This window comes from Limulus polyphemus, unplaced genomic scaffold (genome assembly GCF_000517525.1).
Source record: "Limulus polyphemus unplaced genomic scaffold, Limulus_polyphemus-2.1.2 Scaffold0, whole genome shotgun sequence".
Lineage (NCBI taxonomy): Eukaryota > Metazoa > Arthropoda > Merostomata > Xiphosura > Limulidae > Limulus > Limulus polyphemus.
The window spans coordinates 3,644,902-3,651,311 of record NW_013665610.1 but is presented as its reverse complement, the minus strand read 5'-3'; positions in this window follow the sequence as shown (position 1 = coordinate 3,651,311).

Here is a 6,410-nt window from a genome sequence, read left to right as displayed (position 1 = left end):
CAAACAATAATCCTTGAAATTATATTAAAAAAAAGATAACGATACAATTAATCGTTAAGTGTAAGATGATGGTAGCTGAAAGATTTACGAAAACATCAGATGTCGCCACTTCATTAAGGTCTTAAAATGCTAAAAATAATATCTTATCTAGTTCATTAGGAAACTTTAATATAAATCTTTTTTATGAGTACTAAACTGTACTAATATTTATTTTTAAATCTTAGTGTTCGGTAGCCTTTTGGAGAAGATAAGCAGTAATTCCAATTTTGGGGCAAAATAGTTGACTTCCAAAGCGATTTATTATTGTTTATTAACAAATATGTTTTACTTACAACTCTGTAAACAACAGTCTCGTTCATAAGAAAAACACAAAAAGATTAATAGAAACCGGTATATACATTTGACCAAGTGGAAAATACGTTTATTTTACTTCAGGTACAAAACGAAATTTTAATGTGTCATGATTGGAGAGTAATAATTGTTTATGAAGTTAAGCACAAAACTACACAATGGGCTATCTGTGCTCTGCCCACCATGGGTATCGAAACCCGGATTCTAGCGCAGACATACCGCTGTGCTACTGAGGGGGGGGGCAGATTGGAGAGAGGTGTAGAAATCTATCAAGTATTGAAACAATCCAACTAAACCGGATAAATAAAGATGACTATGAGCCATAACAGAAATATTTATTATTTAACCAGCCGTCTATAAACATGCATCTGATAAACACATACATATTTTACATGCTTATACGGGTACTTGACAGTCACGTATTATGTGCTCTCAAATATTACCATTTCTTACAGATACTGCTGTTTCTGAGTCGATACAAAATTTATTTGTGAAATGTGTCCTTTGTCATTTTCCCACACGTTTACCTTATATTCCTTCTAAAAATAATTATCCATTCATTATGAGTATTATTGAAGTTTACAAGATAAAACCTCTGATTTCTTTTTACTGTATTCTGGAGATAATAATAAGAAAAACACAAGTTGAATATTTGAGAAGGACAGGCTAGACTCCAGTTAAGAGAGTTATATACTTTTTTTTAATACGGTGATTGACTTAATGAATAAATTCTGTCGGAAGTAAAGGAGATGAGCGCATTACATGAGATTAAGAGGGAAGTCGATGACTTCCTGAAACATTTTTTGCTGATTTTATAAGCATAGGTATACAAGGATAGCCATGAAAGACCAAATGGTCCCTTGTTGTCCATATACCTTCTTTGTTCATCTGCTCCCGAGACAATTTTTGAAAACAGGTTATTACTCCAATTATTGGGTTGGCTGATAAAACACTTTATTGGAAACCTCTTCTCAACATCTATTCATATTTTGACTTTGTCCAATACATGCTCTACAGGTTCTTAAATTATTTTCGCATTGGCATCTCTGTGTTTTAAAACTTTCAAGGTGTTTACATTAGATAGGTATAACATGGCGTTATATTTGCCATATTTGACGTGCACGTTTGGTTGGCTAGGGTCCAGAGCGACAGAGCAAGGATTTATCTGACGTCATATAGAATCAATGAAAAAAATTCCTGTCTCGAAACTGATAAATTGAGTAGATAAGAAAAGAATCGCGAAAAATTAATGTTTGAAATAATAGTCGAGAAACAAGATTGTATTATGTAAGGTTAAAGTAGATTACAAATAATGTAATGTTAATAGTTTATATGTAAACCTGGCTTACAGTTCATCTTCCAGCCAAAAACAAAATAAATAAAGTAATCACGAGGACTGCTTATATTTTAAATTATTTTTACAACAAATTATATAAATAAAAGACATAGGGTAAAAAAAAAGCAACATGACAATTTTACAATGATTTAGAGAAATATTTTCCAGTAGAATTATGTTCTGTTTTCCACTGAGAATGGTGGTTTCTTAAATATATTCTAATGTTTCAACATAATCATCATCGCAAGAGACGAAAACAATATGAAATTAAACGTACTTTTCGTTATAGAATTTCCAACTTAATTTCGAATATAGATTTTCAGTAAAATCGGGTCTGAAGTGAAGGTCGTATACGAAACCTGCTGTATTGTTTTCAACTCAGTTATGCTGACGTTTTATAAAATACTTCTAATGACACGTATTTGGTATCAGAGTGAAAAATGACACTTTGACAAAATTCCTCGAGTGGTGCGTTGATGAAACCATAATGTTTAGCTCTTAGTTGAAACTTTTTTTCAAGTGTGTTTCACATGGATAAGTTTGTTTGCTTCTTAGAGCAAAGCGTTGTAAGTCCGTGAACTTACCGTTACCTCTGACCCAAGTACTAATCGAACCGCCTCCCCCCCCCCACGTGGCACAGCGGCATGTCTGCGAACTTACAACGTTAGAATCCGGGTTTCGATACCCGTGGTGGGCAGAACACAGATAGCCTATTGTGTAGCTTTGTGCTTAATTACCGACAAAGAAACTAATCGAACCGAATGTCTCTCTTAATTTTATTAAAACGAACGATATTATAAAACTGTATCCAGTATAAGAATATATATATTAGTATAACTAGAGGAGCATTCAGTAGAGCGCGTATCTCCGCCACGCACCGTTGGTTATATTCGGTCCTCAAAAAAAGACGAAAATGTGTTAATATGTCTGTCGTTATTAACGGACACGGACCATTTTTGGCAGAACAATGAGGAATGATATTCTACATACGTCAACCAAGTTTGAATCAAATCGATAATTTCTGACTGAGTTGTAGAGTAAATGTAATGTGAAAAATTGGTCCCATGTTAACACCTGAGGATTTTTTGAATTTCGTAACTTTGCTGTGACCTCGACCCTCCAAAAACTAATCACTTTTAATTTGGGTCACAGTCCAAGTGTATACCAACTTTCGTCCAAACCATTCAACCTTTTCAAAATATCTTGCTGACAAACACACACACACATAGGGGTGAAAGCATAACCTCCATCACCTTTGGTGGCGGTGGTAAAAATATTTCAAAATCATGCATTTGCTTAAAACTCCTAGTAACACATGCTCTGATACTTCTAACATTAAACGCAATCTTCCGTTAAAATCTATCAATGGACATATAGTTTTAATATTTCAATATATAGTTGGGGAGCTGTTAATGGTTAGGCCATTCGACTCGCAATCTGAGGTCGCGAGCTCGAATCCCCGTCGCCGAACATGCTCGTCCGATATTGTTGCCGTCTGGACCAACCACCCAGGTGTGAAAATTCTTCCCTTACTAAAATACCGGCTGACCCCAAAATAGTTGGGATTAAGGTTGTTACAGAGAAGAAGACAGTTGGAGAGCCTGACGTGGCTTGGTGATTAACTTGCCTAGACTGAAAATCTGCGAATTCATGGCTCGCGTCCTGTTTCAAAAAAACCCGTACTTCACACTTTAGGGCTGTGGGAGCACAACAAGTGTGGAGGTCGAAACCCACTATTCGGTCAGACAAAAGTAGCCCAAGAGTTGGCTACAGGTGCTGTTGACAACAAGCTACCTTCCCTCTAGTCTGTCATTTAAATATTAAGGAAATAAAACTATAAATCTGGTAATACTTTAATCTTCAATGACTTTAATAAAATAGATACCAGAAAAGCTAGCACATCTACTTTATGTAAAGAGCTCCAAGTTCTTGTATCATGCAGGTTCTGCAGCTCAAAAGCCGCTCATTACTGTAATAAATGAATGGTGGTATCTTGAAAGTCGAAACTGAGGAGCAAAACAAAGGAAAATAATTGTAATGAATCTCTATAAGACAGGGAATAATTACTAATATGATTGCATCATCGGCAGCCATCGAAGGTGGTGGGGTAGTTTCCTGATGTGGATCTGTTTTGGTCAACTGAAAACAATGAAATAATTTATGAATTCTTTGTCATACTGTTACGTTCTAAACAATGCTCTACGGTTTACATTGAAATAGTTCCTTAGAGAATGACCATACCTCTTTGAGCCTGATAATGCTTTGACCAACTAGTCTTTCAGACATTTTGGAAACACCACCTGAGGAGCAGACCCTGAGATATCACTATATTTAAATCCGCTTGGTAACAAAAAGTTAATGTAAAGTGTTAATAACCGATTCCAAAATTTAGTTAACGACCAGATTGGGTCACTCTTTGCTTAAATTTGAAATACACCATCTACTTCTCAAAAACTGTTGTCCCAATATGTTTGGTAGTATAGTGTATTTGCACACACACATACACACACACACACATATATATATATATATATATTTAAGACAATATCACCAATGTATTTTTATTTTGTTTATTTTGAAGTTCGTGCAAAGCTACTCGAGGACCATCTGCGTTAGCTGTCCCTAATTTTGAAGTGGCAGACTAGCCAACTCTTGGGCTACCAACGAATAGTGCGATTGATCGTCATATCATAACACCCCCCGTGGGTGAAAGGATGAGCATGTTCGGTGACAGGATTCGAACCCGCGACTCTCAAATTGCGAGGCGAGCGCCCTAATTATCGGGCCATGTCAGGCCAACACTTACAGAGCATAGAATTATTTACTTAAATGCTATTAATGTTCATTTATTCAAAAACACCATTGCAACAAATGATTTTGGCTTCATTATTTGTGACTTTTGCTATTTAAACCATAATTATGGAAGGTAATAATAAGGACCTGTCTATTCTTTTAACTATTTAGACCAAATAACGGAAATTCTATTTTAATATATTAAGACTACGGTTCTGCAAGCAGGTCAGAGATGTGATTTTAATAATTTTGATACTTGAACGCCATCTGTCGCTTCTAACTAACTTCAGTTGAGTATTTCTTGCAAACATTTTTGATGTTCAATATCCATAATATTAATATCCAGTTTTTATATTATCTTAAAAAGGCAGTAAATACAATAAATGAACAACATTATAACAACTTTTACACCACGGACTGAATGTCATTTGAATAAGTTTTTGTTTGTTCGTTTGTTGTTAAGCGCAAGGCTGCACAATGGGCTATCCGTGCTGTGCTTACTACGGGTATCGAAACACGGTTCTTAATGTTATAAGTCTTCAGATTTCCCGCCGAGCCACAGGGGGCAGATTTTAAATATATTACGTTAAACGGTTTTGATGCGAGACATTTGTCATTGCCGTTCTTTGCTACCTCCATGAGCAAAGCGATAGTTATATTGGCTTATTAAGTTCGTGAAATTAATTTATTGTAGTTCGGTTTGTTATTGAATAAGTGACACCTCCGTATAATTAGTTATAATATGCTACTGTCGTATTAGTTTACTTATCCCTAGACTGACAGACTGCATATTTAGACAATATTGCTTATTAACTTCAATGAAGTGTTTTCGTCACCTCGTCGAACAGTACCTCCCCCTTTGTTTTCTCAATCAACATCAACGTGATTTCAGACATGGGGCAAAGAACACGCTATATGCAGCTGTGAAAGCACTGTTTGTTTTCAGTCCTATAAAGTACACAAACGCTCGGCGCTCCGTGAGAAAAGCATTAAGCCTTATTATGACTGCAGTACCTTTGGGATCACGACAGTAATTCTTTATTTTCCAAACAAATGCAACCCGTTTTGTTTACAAAGTCTGCAGGCATAGAACTATGTAAGAATGAATTATCAAATAAGACGTTTTCGAGTACTTTATACAAGGAATAGTCTTCACTGCTTGATTCATCTTATAAACTCTTAGAGTTTCTTCTTCTTCTTCTTTTTTTTTAAATGATGATTTCGTACCGATTAATAAATCAGTTTCCCTGTTCAACAATTTTGCTACAGTTAAACATAATTGTAGAGCTTAATAATGCTGTTTCTATTAATTGCAATATTGTAGCATAACCTTACAGACGAGATGAATAAAAACCCAATATCCCGAGCGCTTTCGAAAGGTGGACCTTTCTTCTTCTTCAGGGGCAAACTAGGAAGAAGGTCCACCTTTTGAAAGCGATCGAGTTATAGGGTTTTTATTCATTTTTATTAAGACTCCTTGAACCTAGGTGTTTTTCTAACATCATGAACTTACAGACGAGATGACAGACAACTGAATAGATTACGCAGGCCTACGATGGTTTTATTGTCTTGAAGTTCTAAAGTAATTCCTGTACGCTGAGTCCGAAATATCCATTTTTTCCATCACGTCATATATGCTTTTAAATAAGCGGATCATTTTCAATGAAATCGGGTCACATTTTGTTATGCTTAAAATGTTGACAACCACTGGTTTCTCTAGATAAATCGCGACGTGAGAGTCTTATCAATCGTTCTAGAACCAAAACATAATGATAAAAATATTCATTGTGGTAAGCGATATAATCATTTGATCTAAGTAAGAGTTATTTCTGCTTTCCGATTTGTAAAAAATTCCTTACGTGATAGAAAAAAAAAAGGAATATTATTTTCGAAATCTGCGTAGCTGAATTATGGAAAATCCGTTATTAAA